The 14,123-nt window shown below is 54.1% G+C and overlaps 1 protein-coding gene across 1 annotated transcript in view; it reads left to right on the top strand.

Moving 5' to 3' along the window:
- The first annotated feature begins 4,881 nt into the window (after nt 1-4,881).
- The window catches only part of MGMT (O-6-methylguanine-DNA methyltransferase), a 280,813-nt gene continuing 271,571 nt past the window's right edge, over nt 4,882-14,123 (top strand). Inside the window, exon 1 of the mRNA XM_072804870.1 lies at nt 4,882-4,950. The gene's annotated coding sequence lies outside the window, so the exon portion shown is untranslated. The remainder of the gene's footprint in view (nt 4,951-14,123) is intronic.

The raw sequence follows: 14,123 nt of genomic DNA, 5'->3' as shown, positions 1-14,123 counted from the left end.
ATAGTCTAACTCCCAATGCTGTGTGACCTTCCCAAGCTACTCAACCACTCTGTTTCCTCATTCGTAGAACTGTGATAATGATATTGTTGTGAAAATTCAAAAAGCCAATGAGTATCGCCCTAGTTAAGCCTAGGGCCTGCCACTTAACCAGCAATGGATAATTTTTGGCTATTTGGATTAATTTCTAGGAGTCGTATATTTCTGTGCCTGAGTAACTTAATGAATCTCTAATACAGGTGCTAATTAGGATGAATCCCTAAGACGAAGAAATGAGGTGCAGACTTGGTGATGCTTTGCTTGGCCTGGGGGTGAGGGTGGGGGTGGGCAGGCAGTGGTCTAGCTCTAGGAGAGTGTCCTGAACTGGCGCCGATATTCCTAACAGTCATCCTGCCCTTACCATCCCCCTTCCTCCCCTGATCACACCTGTTCTCCCGGCCACGTGGATGCATGGGACTGGCTGGATGCTACTTCATTCCCCTGGCCACTGTAACTGGTCCAGAGTCCAGCTGACTATGCTGTACTGAGCCAAGAAGAGCCCTTCCTTGGGATTTTTTTCCAGGGGGAGCTGGAGACAGAATTTGTTTCAACTCTGGGGGCACACTGCTGAAAGGATGTAATGTTGAGGTCATGGGCAGAAACATGGGTCATGCCCAGATCCGAATTAGAGAGGAGAGCTGGCTCCCTATGTCTGATGTCCTGAGCCCACCCCACAGGGCCCCTCCCTGGGGAGCGGCCCCGCCCAGGTGCCCAGGACTCCTCTCCCTCCCCATCGGGAATGAGAACTCTGTCCTGTTCCTGTCCGGAGGCCTCATGGACCAAGGAGGGCCATTCCCCGGCCCTCACTCTCACTCCTGACTCTCCAGACTAAAGTCGGTTACCTTTGCGAACAGACCGTCAGACAATTGACTGATCAGACAGCCAGACACCACGTCACCCTTGCCACCAGTTTTGCTGCTCACATGGTGACCATTCTTCCCACTTCGCCTTATTTTATTTCAAATCAATGGCCCAGAGCACCAGGGCTGGAGTGAAGAAGTGCCCCTCAGGCGGAATACAACCACTTTTTCTTTTTCAGATTAATGTTTTTGGAGGCTGAGATAGAACATTCCGTATGGCTGGGTTTCCTGCCTTGATTTTCATTTGTGGTTTCCCAGGTAGAGGCAAACGAGGCCAAATCACAATCTCAGCATCAAAATCCCCACGTCTCTGGCTTTAATTTCCAAGTCACAAAAATGCAGGCACTTGTGGCTCATCCCAGAAGGACAGAGGAGGGGGGGAGACCCCCTTCCTCCTGGTGGCCCAGGTACACACTCCACAGCACTTCACACCACTTAAAAGATTCTGCCCAAACTGCCAACAATGTGTTACAAACAAAGCCCTTCCCGAAAATGGATCAAAAACACTTTGTAATAAGTGTAGGAGCTACTTTCAAAAGGGCCAATGTCTAACAAATCCCCGGTCCTGGGTGATCAACACTGAATAGCCCAACACAGTTTGGGAAAACCTCCCCCAAAGCTCCTACACCTGAAGTAGTTATCTACACCAATCTATCCACACACATACGCATCAGAAGCGTTGACTTTTATTCACTTGTTTGCAGGTATCATATACATTCCCTGGATATTCAGCTTATCTGGTCAACGTATTCCAGAAAGAAGAGCTGTAGAAGATTTGGAATAATCTTTGTCTAATAGTTGCTAGATAATGGATCCAAATGCCACAAATACCAGTGGCCTTTTAACCTGCATGGGTGTTTCCCCTAAAAGAGAGCAGGTGCCATTCCTTTTTCTCTTTCAGGACTTTCCTTATAACAACCCTTCAACACCAGCAGATCTCCTCACTGCTCAATGTGGGGCCACCCACATCACAGAGCTAGGCACACATGGGCTCTCGACAAGGGCTTGTTGAAAGGGTTCTGGCTTTGTAGCCTCACGAGCCCTAGTACGTCTTCCCGGTAGATGCTCACCGCTCCAGATTATAAACTCCATTTCCTTATCTGTCTATACCACCCAACTGTGGGTGCCTTTTTTTTTTTTAATTTTTATTTATTTATGATAGTCACAGAGAGAGAGAGAGAGAGAGAGGCAGAGACATAGGCAGAGGGAGAAGCAGGCTCCATGCACCGGGAGCCTGATGTGGGATTCGATCCTGGGTCTCCAGGATCGCGCCCTGGGCCAAAGGCAGGCGCCAAACCGCTGCGCCACCCAGGGATCCCCTGTGGGTGCCTTTGACCCTGATGCCCCGCACCTCCCTCTTCCATTCCCCCAGAATGCTCCCCGCCAACGTCAATTACTGGTTGGCTGTACTATCCAGATTCTAGGTGCCGGCTCTTGGCTCTAACCCTTATAGGAATACAGGGGCTGGGAAAATCAATTGTGTTAATCGGCAAAACTCTCCACTGGAGATGCTATCCTAAAAGAAAACCACATGTAAAACACTTAAAGAGGGGAGCTCTGTAATATGTTTCTTTTGTTATACGACCCTCGCACGTTTGTCCGGAGTTTGGGGCTTTCAAACCACACAAGGTTTTATGCGATCATTATAAAATCCCTTCTTTTCCCAAAGGCAGGGTAGTAAGGATTAAGTTTGAATACTGAAGACAGCTTTGTTGTAAATGGTCTCTAATGTCACAAAAGTAGCTTGGAAAGAAAGGCTTATTAAACAAATTTCTTGGGTTGCAAATCATTGAAAGCAATCACATGTCATGTTCATTTGTTTAACCTGAAAGGTATCCATTTGGCTGTTTAAAGAAACGATGCAAATTAACATGGTTCCCAGTGCCCACAAGAAAGCTGGCTGATCTGAAAGGACATTCAGGGAGGCCCCTTGAAGAAGTAAGTGACATTGAGCATACACTCCTGTGTTTTTCCACCTCTTTTGCAAAAAGTTGTTCATGGGAACCTGAAGAATGGGATATGATTTATTAAACCACAGATGGGAAACCACAAAGGAACCTTGTCCGCCTAGTTCCGTCATCCTACAAACAGAGAAGTCCGGTGGATTACACAGTGAGAGGCTGGCAGGACTGCATCCCAAATCTCCTGACCTCACTTACTCGCCAAGCCATCTCCCAGATTTGGGGCTATCCTTGTGTTGCTTTAAACAATAGAAAGTGCTTGTAGGTGAGGATGTGGGTATAATGGGACAAAGGAATGAGGGATGGGGGGGCGTTATAAGTTTCACAGGAGCCTATAGAAAAGACCAGAACAAACGGCAAAGATGTTTTGTTTCTCTTGCTTTCTTAGCTTAAGTGCTTGCGGCTGGCTGCCTGGAGCAGCACTGAGAAGGATTCTGAGGCTGGGTCCAGTCTTACTGGAGCAAAGTACTTGATCTGAACAGCAGTGTGTACCCAGGGCCTAGTTCACTTTCCAGAGGCAGCTATTCTGAACATGTCCCAGCCGAGGTGTGACCCTGGGTGGTGACCTTGAGAGGATCCACGATGCACCTATTGAGTCACTGGGGCTTATCACAAAGCAACCTTGGTTCTTTGAACAAATTTTTATTAACAATCTTACTATGTTGAGCCATGCAAGTCATGAATATCCCAATAGAGTAGTTGTGCACAGAGGCAGAGTGAAGATTTCTTTCCCATTAAGAAGACAACCTAGGAGCTGCATAGATGGGGACCAACGGGCATGTGACCTCTCTTAAGCTTTGAGGGATACTCCCAGGGGGCCTTGTGCCCCATCAAGCTGGATACAACGTGTCTATAGTGTTTCCTGGGGCTGCCATAAAGGGCACCACAAAAATGGGTGTCTGGAAACAACACACACGCTGTCTCGCAGCTCTGGAGCCCAGGAGTTGGAATTCAAGGTGTGGAGAGTGCTGTGCACCCTCTGAAGGTTCTAGGGATGGGTGCTGCCCATGCCTCTCTGGCCCCACCTGTTCCTTGGCTCCAGGATGCATCACTCTGCACCCTCCATCTTCACACAGCCCTCCCTGTGTCTGTCTTCACCTGGCCTTCTGCTTTCAAGGACCCCAGTCGCCCCAATGACCCACTGTAACTTGTTACCTCTGCAAAGATCCTGCCTCCAAATAAGGTCACATTCTGAGTCGGGATGGGGGGTTGGGGGGTGGGGGTGGGGGTTGGGACTCCGATGTATCTTTCTAGGGGAGCTCAGCTCCGCTGTAAGAATGTGCACACAGCATGGAGCAGGGCCTGGCACCCCTGTGCTCACTGAATGGCCCCGAGGCTGGCCTGGCTGCCAGGGCCCAGGAATCTGGGTGCATCTAGGCCATGGTGACCCGCGGGACCTGAGGGGCCCTGATCGGCCCCCTCGGGCCCCAGCCCCCTCTGCTCGTGCAGCGACCTGGAAGGCGCCTGGAGTCCTGCGGGTCCCTGCCCCCTGGAGCCCAGGCAGGCGGCCCCGCGCTCCGAGCACCTGCCGCCCCCGGAGCCCGCAACACGGTTCGTGGGCGCACCGGCGCGCACCTCCCCACCGCTCCCCGCACGCACCACGGGGCGCGGGCCTGGCATTTGCAAAACTGAGGCACAGAGCGGCAGAGGCGGACGGAGGCGCGGGGCCCAGGCCGCGGGCGGGAGCGGGAGAGGCCGGCCCGAGGGCGGGAAGACCCGGCGGGGCGGCGCCAGGCGGCTGCGAGGCTGCGCGCAGCGGGGTCGGCCCGGGCGCCGCCGCACTGGGCATGCTCCGAGCCGGGCGCGCGCTCGCGGGTCGGCCCCGCCCCGTCCCCGTCGGCCCCGCCCCTCGCCGCTCTTCCTGGCTCCGCCCCCTCCGGGCCCCTCCGCGCGCGTCGGCTCCCGCGCCCCCGCCGCGCTTCCGTCACGCCCAGGCCCCGCCCCGCGGTGACCCCGCCCCCCGCGCCCGGCCCCGCCCCCCGGCGTCTCGGCCCCGCCCCCCGCGCCCGGGACTTGCCCGGGCGGCGCGCGCTCCCGTGGCCCCCGCGTCCGTGCGCTCGCAGCTCCTCGCCGTCGGCGGCCTGGGCGACACGGTGAGTGTCTGGTTGCTGCCCTCCGCCCGCGGCAGGGCCTGTCCTAGGCCGACGAGTCCTCGGGGCCTGTGGCTCTGTGGGCTCCTTCCCCTGCCGTAGGTGTGGGGCCTGCGGCGCCCCATCCACTCCGCCCAGACCCCACGTGCGCCCCGGGGCGCCAGGTGCGGCCCACCCACCCTCCGCCCAGGTCCCACATGTGCCCAGGTACACCAGGTGCGGCCCACCCACCCTCCGCCCAGGTCCCACATGTACCAGGTGCACCAGGTGCGGCCCACCCACCCTCTGCCCAGGTCCCACATGTGCCAGGTGCACCAGGTGCGGCCCACCTACCCTCCCCCCAGGACCCACATGTGCCCAGGTGCGCCAGGTGCAGCTCACCCACCCTGGGTCTGCCTCTCCCCACCCACTCTGCCCAGGTCCCACATGTGCCCAGGTGCAGCTTACCCACCCCAGGCCTGCCTCTCCCCATCCACTCTCCACCCAGGTCCCACATGTGCCCAGGTGCAACCCTCCCACCCTGGGCCTGCCTCTCCCCACCCAGGTCCCACATGTGCCCAGGTGTGGCTCACCCACCCTGGGCCTGCCTCTCCCCACCCACTCTGCCCAGGTCTCACATGTGCCCAGGTATGGTTCACCCACCCCAGGCCTGCCTCTCCCCACCCACCCTCTGCCCAGGTCCCACATGTGCCTAGGTGCACCAGGTGTGGCTGGCTCACCCACCCCAGGCCTGCCTCTCCCCACCCACAGTCTGCCCAGGTTTCACATGTGCCCAGGTGCAGCCCTCCCACCCCAGGCCTGCAGCTCCTGGACCACATTGAGCTGCGGTGACAGTGGCCTGCTGTGGGCTGCAGGCTGCCCCCGTCGCACCTCGACTTGGCCAACACCTTCGAGGCCCTCCCCTGTGCACGCTCCTGCCCCGCACACTGCTGATGCACGTCCAGGAACGCTGTCCATCCGCCTTCTGTTCCCAGGAAGCTTCAGAGGCCTCGACCCAGGCCCTTCCTTGCAGCGAGCCTTTAGCATCCTCCCTGGGCGGAATTCCACGCCTCCTTCCCTGTTTAAGACCATGTTCTGGGGTCCTCATGATCGTGGCTGGTGTCTGTATTCGTTTTACCCGAATTGCCTCCATAAACACTTGGGGTAAACAAGCGGAGTGTGTGAGCCCTTCACACTGGGCACCCTGATTCCCAGGTCAGTGGAGACAGTAGGGCAGTGCTCATCCATCCCTCACTCACTGGCTCATCATTTCCTGAGCCCCTGGGATGGTCTTGGCTGCAAGGCCTCTGCCCAGTACTTGGTTTCCTGTTCTCCAGGCACCTTGTGTGGATGGAGCGCAGCATCTGCTCGGTCAGGTGGGTGGACAGTCATCCCACAGAGGGGCTGCTTTGTCCACAGAGGGGCCGCCTCTGCTGCATGTGGCAGAGCACGAAGCTGCTGAACGTAACCAGCGAAGAAGCGGCTGGCTCTTTAAATAGGAACCGTGGAGCATCTGAGGCAGGCCCTCCTCTCCATCTCCCAGAGACAGATGAGGAAGAGATGGCTTTGCTGTTTCCCAGTCCTTCAGTGGAGAAAACACAGACGTGAAAAAGACATTAAAAAGGAGAGCATGCTAAGGGTAAAACAGATTTAAGGAAACAATGTCAGAGCTCTCCTCCCACCCCTGGCCATCCCCCCCCCCCCCCGCCCGGCCCCCGGGCCAACAGAGAGCTCACATTGTGTTAGCTCAGACACATTGTCCCGAGGGCAGTTCACACCAAGTCCACACCTGCGAGGGCCAGAGTCTGCAGGACACCAGGAGACTTGGCCTTGCTCTGGCAAGTGTCGCATCTCTCCTGGGTTCTTGTCTCCAGTCGGAATTGGAATAGCAGAGGCTGTTACGCTGTGGGGGCAGGATGAACCCATCCTCACGGGCAAGAGCCATAGTAAGGCACCTTTTCTATGTGAATATTCTTTTTTATTAAAACAAATCTGTATTGTAAGAGCTAGATTTTTAGACTTCTTAGACCCTGCTTTAAAAAGGCCTTCACTGCTGGAGGGGGAAGTTTAAAGAAATAATGCACTAGGCATGGACGTGATGGAAACATCTCTTGTTCAGCAGAGATTCTCAGACTTTTCTTTTCCTCTCTGGTTTGGTCTCACTTGGGTATCAGTTGGATCTCACCTGGGCCCCCCACTTGGGCCTTCCAGCCCCATAGTTTCCTGTGCCGGTGTGCAGGTGTGGGCCTGGTCTGTCCGTGCAGGGAAGAAGGGCAGGGGGCCCGAGGGAGAAGGAGCCACCCCGGCGGTCCTGCAGAGCTCATTCCTCCGCGCTCCCGCCTCAGGAACCCAACGGTGCGCTTCTCAGTGTTGTTCAATGAAGTAACCTTGCTAAACTGTCTTTATCTTCCTTATTTTGCAGAGGACATGTAGAAGCCAGGGATTCAAACCAGCAACACGGTTCTATTCTGACTCCCTGTTTTGGGCCTCAAGGCTGTTTTCAGTTTATAGTGTAGTCTCCTTAGTAGAAAAAGCATGGAAGCAAAACAGTATTTTCTGTGGTCATCTGTTAGGTTTGTTTTTATGCTTCCCTGTGACCTTACCTAACTACTGACCTATACAGTTCCTCTTGTGCATCCACTTTCCCTGAGGGTTTTGGCATCCTATCATGTCTGGGGTCACTGCAGACACGTACTTTGGGGCCCCAGCCTCTGAAAGGCCCTGAGCTCCTTTGGCTGCCGTCCTCGTCCTCCCTGATGGGTTCCCTGGTTATGGGAGGGTAGCTTTTGATACAGCTGCTTTCTGAAGGAGCTTGGGTCTTAGCTCAGAGTGTTACTCACACAAAACCTGAAACTGTAAAAATTGGGAACGTGTGGACTATAACATTACCATTGGGTGAGAGTGGATTCCCTGTCATTCTTCTCAGGTGCTGATGAGCAAACAAACCCAGCAGCACCCCATTCTTGGTTTAAAGTGAAAGTCTGTGGTTATCTGCATGGGAGAGGGGGTTTGAGCCGTGCAGGCGGGCCAGTTTTCCCTTGCTTCACAGGATGCACGTCCCCTTCTGTTAGCTCTGGAGGCCTGTCGTGAGCAAAGGCAGATGAAAGTCTGAGACCCAGCATTGTAGACAAAATACTGCCACGTGTGTGTTTTGTGGCATTTGGGTAACTGGTGCATATTTGCTGGTCACTGGCAAGGGTCATTTTCTTTTGACGTAAAAAATAAATAATAAAATGCTTAGATGGAGGGGTCAGTGCAAGATTTTGGGAAAACCGTATTATGGAATATAGTGAATGACTTATTCCTGTATGTAGCTATTAAAATGAATTGTCTAAGAGGAATAAATCATTTTGTGACCTTTTGTAACCTTTGAAGGAATCAGAGTGGTTTCGGCAGATGTGGCTTGTATGTAAATCGGTCACAGTGTCTTGCCAAAGTGCTCAGAATCCTTGGCAGGTAAGCCAGTCTGTGGCTGCCACGCTCCTGATGTCTGCTTTACAGAAATAACTAAATACATAGGCAGCCCCAGGGGCCACTGACACGGCGGTGACACCGTTGACTACGTGTTAAATGCTGAAACTTGTTTTTGATACGGCAAGTTGTTTTCAATTAGATCAGGGGCTTAGAGGAGTGGGGGTCTCCAGGGAGGCAGGCCTCATGTCCCTGCCCCCCCCCCCCCCCCCCGCCCCCGCATCCCAGAGTAAACTTCTGGCTTGTGATACCGCCGTGGAAAAACCAGTTAAAAGTTCCACAGAAACATTTCCTTACAGTTGCCAAATTTGTTGTCGTCTATGTACGTGTGTAACCGTGAAAGGGATTGTGAGAGAGTTATAAATGCCTCCTATGTTCACTGTACCACTTCAAAAATTGTCTTGTTAGAATAATTTCCTACCGGTAGCACTTGTGAAGTCAGCAGAGTATCCAGCCCGAGCTCCATTGCCCATTCCCAGAAGTCTGGGGGCGAAACTGAACGCGCAGTCTGCCAATGGCACCACTCGTAAAAGCAGGCACTTGTTAAATCTATTTGTTTTTATTATAGACATCGATCTGCCAGTCGCAATAATGCATTTATGGACATTTTTCTGCAAGCACAGCGCTGGTGGCAGTTTTTACTGACAAATTGAGTCATATGGATAGTAGTTTAGAAAACTCTTACCTTATTGACAGATCGGGCGATTCCTGCAGTGGGCGTTGAGAGGTATCCGGATGGGTGAAGAGAGAGAATTGAATCATGGGGCAAAATATGGGATGGGACATTGAAATGTGGACATTTCATAAGTAACTGGTGGTTACTTCCCATTTGTTTTTAAATTGTTAGCTACAGTTTACTCCTCAGTCAAAAGGCCTACATGTTGGGACCAATGATGTTACCTTCAGATTTTGACCTGGTTGTTCGGGGTCCTTAGTAAGAGTGACCACTGGAATGTGGGATCTGATGCTCTCCTTGGAGTGGGAGATCCATGAGCCATAGCAGAACAGCGTTCTCAAGTGGTGGTCTGAGCCCCGCTGGCATCAGGATTACCGAAGGTGCTGGTTAAAAAAGGCGGATTATACGGCCCCTTGCCAGACCTGTGGGATCAGAACCTGGGGACCTGTGTCTTTACGGGCTTCTCAGGGCATTCTAGGGACCCTAATGTTTGAGCATCTCTTGAGGAATCTTTAAGATGGCTGAGAAAGAATGCTCTCCAGTGCAGATGAGCAATGGAGTTCCCCTTCCAGAAGGGTCCATTCGCAGCCAACGTTGTTCTCACTTGCCTGTGCTCATGGATCTGTGTATGGTTTTGTAACTCCTCAGAGACATGTGAATCTCTTCAAATTGCACACCCAACATGTTATCATAGCGTTATAGTTTTCGGTCTTGTGGTTATGACAAAAGATGCAGATGTTACCAAAACTTTGGCATTAGTTTTACAAACAAAGTGAAGCATGGACAGCCATATTATATTTCCCTCCTGTCTTTCCTTTTGACTGGCTGGTGTCTTTTTTTTCCCTGCTGGGGGTAGAAGCATTTTCCTGGTCTCGGGTGAGGGTGAACTTTCAGATACACCACTGAATGTGTTTTTGTGGAACTGAGTTGGGTTTTTATGTAGGAAGAGTGGCGTCAGAGAGAACATGGGAGGGATTTTGGTGGTGCTGTTTACTAGTTGGGTGACTATTTGTTTTGTTTTGTTTTAGAGAGAGAGAGCGCTAGCATGCACAGTGGGGAGAGGGAAAGAGAGATCCTCAAGCAGGCTCCATGCCCAGTGTGGAACCCAATGTGGGGCTCGATCTCATGACCCTGAGTTGGATGCTCAACTGACTGAGCCATCCAGGTGCCGCAATTAGTTGGGCGACTTTAAGCAAATGTTGAACTCCAAGCTGCCTCCTCATCTGTCTGATGGTGGTGATCACACTTAATTGTCTGTCTGGATGAGTATCAGCATATGAAATAATAAAGTATGAGGCACCGCCTGGATAGAAATGTTCATTTGGAACCATTATCTCATTTGTGGATGAGATTGTACCTGGAAAAGGCAGGGAGGAACCTACCAGAAATCCTGGTTTCCCTCCAGCCTAGCCAGCATCCTTGTTTTATGGATTTACTCATAACCCAAGTCCCCTTTAGGGGCAGCCTGCACAGGGGTAAGTGGGCAGCCGCTGCTAACAAGACTGCTTGTTTGGACTTGGCTCTACTGGTTATATCACCTTGAGGACAGTTAGATAACTATTCTGAGCCTTGGTTTCCCCAAAACTAGGGGAAATGACACTATCACTCATAGGGCTGTGGTTGCCTATTGAGAGGGAGTCACGTGTGCAGATCACACCAGGCCCTGGTGAGCCCCGAATAACAGTAATAGTTGGCATATGTTAGCTTAGGGCCACCAAGCTGTTTTTCAGAGGAGGCAGGACTAGTGATGGTTCTTGGCTCCTGTGCTCCGCCTCCGGTGTGTCTGTGATTCCAGGTGGTCACGGACTTCTATTTGGTCTGGAGCATGATGTAGCCTATGGGGAATTTGCTAGGTGTCTAAAATCCTTCTTGTCTCTAAGGAGGTGGTTTCCTCTGCTGCCAGCTCCGTTGTTTCACCGTGGACACTGTTGGGAGCTGCCCAGGCGGTTGGCCTCCAGGTGCCTCCCACTCAGGGGGCAGTGTGGTGAGTGGTCAGGGGTGCCATGCTGACGGCAGGCTTGTGCCTCGTGGGCCAGTGGGCTTAGCAGGTGTGTTCCCCGGGGGGGGCACTGCCCATCTCCGACAGCCCCCGGAGGCTCGACAGTAATCATCTGTTACATTGAAAAAGCTTGCTGAAGGATGTGACACAGAGCCCGACACTGGCAGTGGTCAGGAGCCAGCAGTGGCACCAGCATGGCACAGTATTTTCCCAAGTGTGATTGCTCAGACCCCAGTAGTGAGGGGCGGGGCAATCTGTTAGGTCAGCTTTGTCAGAAAGAGAAAATCCTCAGTAATATGTGTGGGTGGAAATGGGCCCTATTTTGGGGTCTGTCTTTACCCTCCCCTCATGGTTCAGCCTGGTAGAGTTAGTCAAGTTCCAGAAGATTCTGGCCACTGCAATAATGGTGTTGCTGGTAATAGCATTCATTGAAGGCCTACTGCGCGGGTTGCTTTATGTGGACCGACTTCTCGCATCCTGTGGACACCGATGGTTTCCTTGTTGTGTGTGAGGAGCCCATGTGTGCTATTCTCTGGGAGAGGCTGGGTGCTTTGCACAAGGCGCACAGGATAGCACTAGAGCTCCGGCTTGGCCCACTGGCTGTGTCACTGCCTTTGCAGGGGTCAAGTGAGAACCAGGCACGGGTCCTTTTGGGGGCAAGATGTGGCATAAATAAATACATACCTATGTGTGTTCACTTAGATTTTCTGAACTCCAGTGTGACCAAGCACTGTCCTTAGCATTGGGGGAGAAACAGTGCTCTCATGTCTGTCCCTGCTTGACATGCTCACGACACCTCCCAGTACACAGACCACTAATACAGGGCTGCCCGCGGTGAGGACGTCGCGGGACCGTGCCTGTGTGAGCTTTGCCATTTGCTGAAGGCGTTCGTCTACACCCCATACAGTGTTTGAGAGTGGGAGGACAATTGGGTGGGAGCCAGAGAAAGGAGGAGGGCACCAAGTCCCAGGCTGTGTTCCAGGGCTGCAGCCATGCTCATCACCAAGTCCCGATGCACCGTGGACCTGGTCCTGATGCCTGCTGCAGGGGTGGGTGAAACATCTGTGCAGAAACTTGTGAGGTTTGTCCCGGTGGCCTGTGGGTGGGACTTTGCGGGTTGAGCAGTGGGAGCGTGGACTCCCGGGTGCAGGTGCATCTGTGAGCAGTTCGGCTGGAGTTCGGGTGGGGGTCGGGGCTGCAAAGGAGCCCTGACGTTAGCACAAGGTCAGCCAGGAAGGGGACTGTTCTCTCTGAGCCTTGGGCTCAGGACCTTCCCAAGTGGGGCCACCGAGTCATCAGCAGGGGAGGCAGGGACGACAGGGAGGAAGGACGAAGGTCAGGCGGTGGGCGGCCTCTGCTGCACGTGGCGGGTGACACAGTCCGGTCATGTGCCCCGGGTCAGGGGTGGTTTGGGGACAGTTTGTGCGAGGCCGAGGGGTCCCGCAGGGCTTTCTGACGGAGCGCCGTGCGGTGAGGGAGGAGGGTCATGGAAGATGACTGTGTTTAGAATGAGTTTTTTTTAATGAAAAAGGAAAAAACATGTGGTGTATATACTTTTTATTCACAGAAAAGCGATCCTGGGGAAGTTAGAGAAAAAGATCTGGCCTTGGGGGGGTAAATAAACCCCTTCCGTCGCGCTGGCATTTGGGCTCGGGAGTGGGGGGCTGCCTTCCTGTAGCCTCGCTCGGGCAGAAGTGTCAGCAGGGACGAGGGGGCTCGTTAGCGGCCCTCGCACCCAGCCCGTCCTCCGGAGGTGCGGGGACCTGTACGACCCTGCCGGTGCTGGCGGGCTCCCGAAACTAAACTGCCAGGCTCGGGGTGCACCGTTGCGTTGGAATGAAGATCAGAAGGAAAGCGTGTGCCTGGTCTCCTTCCGCAAAGACTCCACGGTCTTCTGCGCGGCCCGTGTCCTCAGGCTGTGCTCCTGTCTGACCCCGTTGGGGGTCACCTGCTGGGGCGTCTGGCGGGGAGCGGGCCTGTCCACCGCGTGCCCGTGTCTTAGGTTCTCAGTGCTTCTGGAGGCACACTGGGGTGCGGGAGGCCCTGGTTGGGGGGCGTCAGTGGTTGAAGGTGGTTGGAGCAGGTCCCCCAGGGAGAATGACTTATGAGGGCGGCTTGAGCCATGAGAGGTGGGCGGCCTTGCGAATGGAGGCCTGGGCACAGTGTCCGGGAGGGTCCTGGGTGGCCACCGGCTGGCGTGCTGGAAGGACAGACGGAAAGGCACCAATGGCCTGCGTGGAGTCAGGGGTGGGGTGTGTCGAGGCCGCCTGGCTGTGCCGGCCTGTGGACACCCCACAGTGGTTAAGGCCACAGTGTGGCCCGGGTCCTAGAAACGAGGCTTCAAGGTCTCTGTGCGCTGAACCTGTCACGGTTACGTCATGACGTCCGTGTGGGCCGTGACCCTGCAGGAGGGCCGGGACCCAGCAGAGCAGAGGGAAGGGGTCCTGAGCGTCCGATCAGGGCTGTGTTCTGTGTTTGCAGCTGCTCTTGTTAGTGAGGCTTTTCACACTCAAGTGGAAGTTCCTAGAAAAATGGGCAAAAAAAAAAAAAAAAAAAAAAGAAAAAGAAATGATGTATTTCCAAAAGTTACTGAATTTAGCTAGCTATCCCAAGAAAAGCCCATGTGTGCTATTCTTTATTGTGCAGAAAAATTTGTTTCTGTCACCATCGTGTTATCATCAGATTAAGCTGTCGAGTCAGATGGATGCGGTGCGTCCCGCCGGCGGGCCTGCCGAGGAGCGCCCTCCGCACCCACCCCAGCCCATCCGTCTCCGGCGCTGGCGGGGTGCGGGCCCCAGCGCGTCTGCAGGGAGCTTGCGGGGGCTGCTCCTCGGCTGCTCCTCCTGAAGTTTGTTCCAAGAACTATCAGAACGAATATGCAGGTTCTAGAATTGAGTAAATAGTCTTACGATTTCAGCATTATTCACCCTTTTGACTACGACCAACCACGTAAAGGTCTTCTGCCCAGCAGCAGGCGGGCTCCCCGGGAGCTCTGCCTTGGTCGTGGGTGACAGCGGCCTCCCGGGGACACACGCTTCCAGAGCTAAACCC

The sequence above is a fragment of the Canis lupus genome, chromosome 29 (assembly GCF_048164855.1).
Source record: "Canis lupus baileyi chromosome 29, mCanLup2.hap1, whole genome shotgun sequence".
NCBI classification, from domain to species: Eukaryota; Metazoa; Chordata; class Mammalia; order Carnivora; family Canidae; genus Canis; species Canis lupus.
The sequence above is the reverse complement of the archived record's forward strand: the minus strand, read 5'-3'. Positions and strand labels throughout refer to the sequence as shown.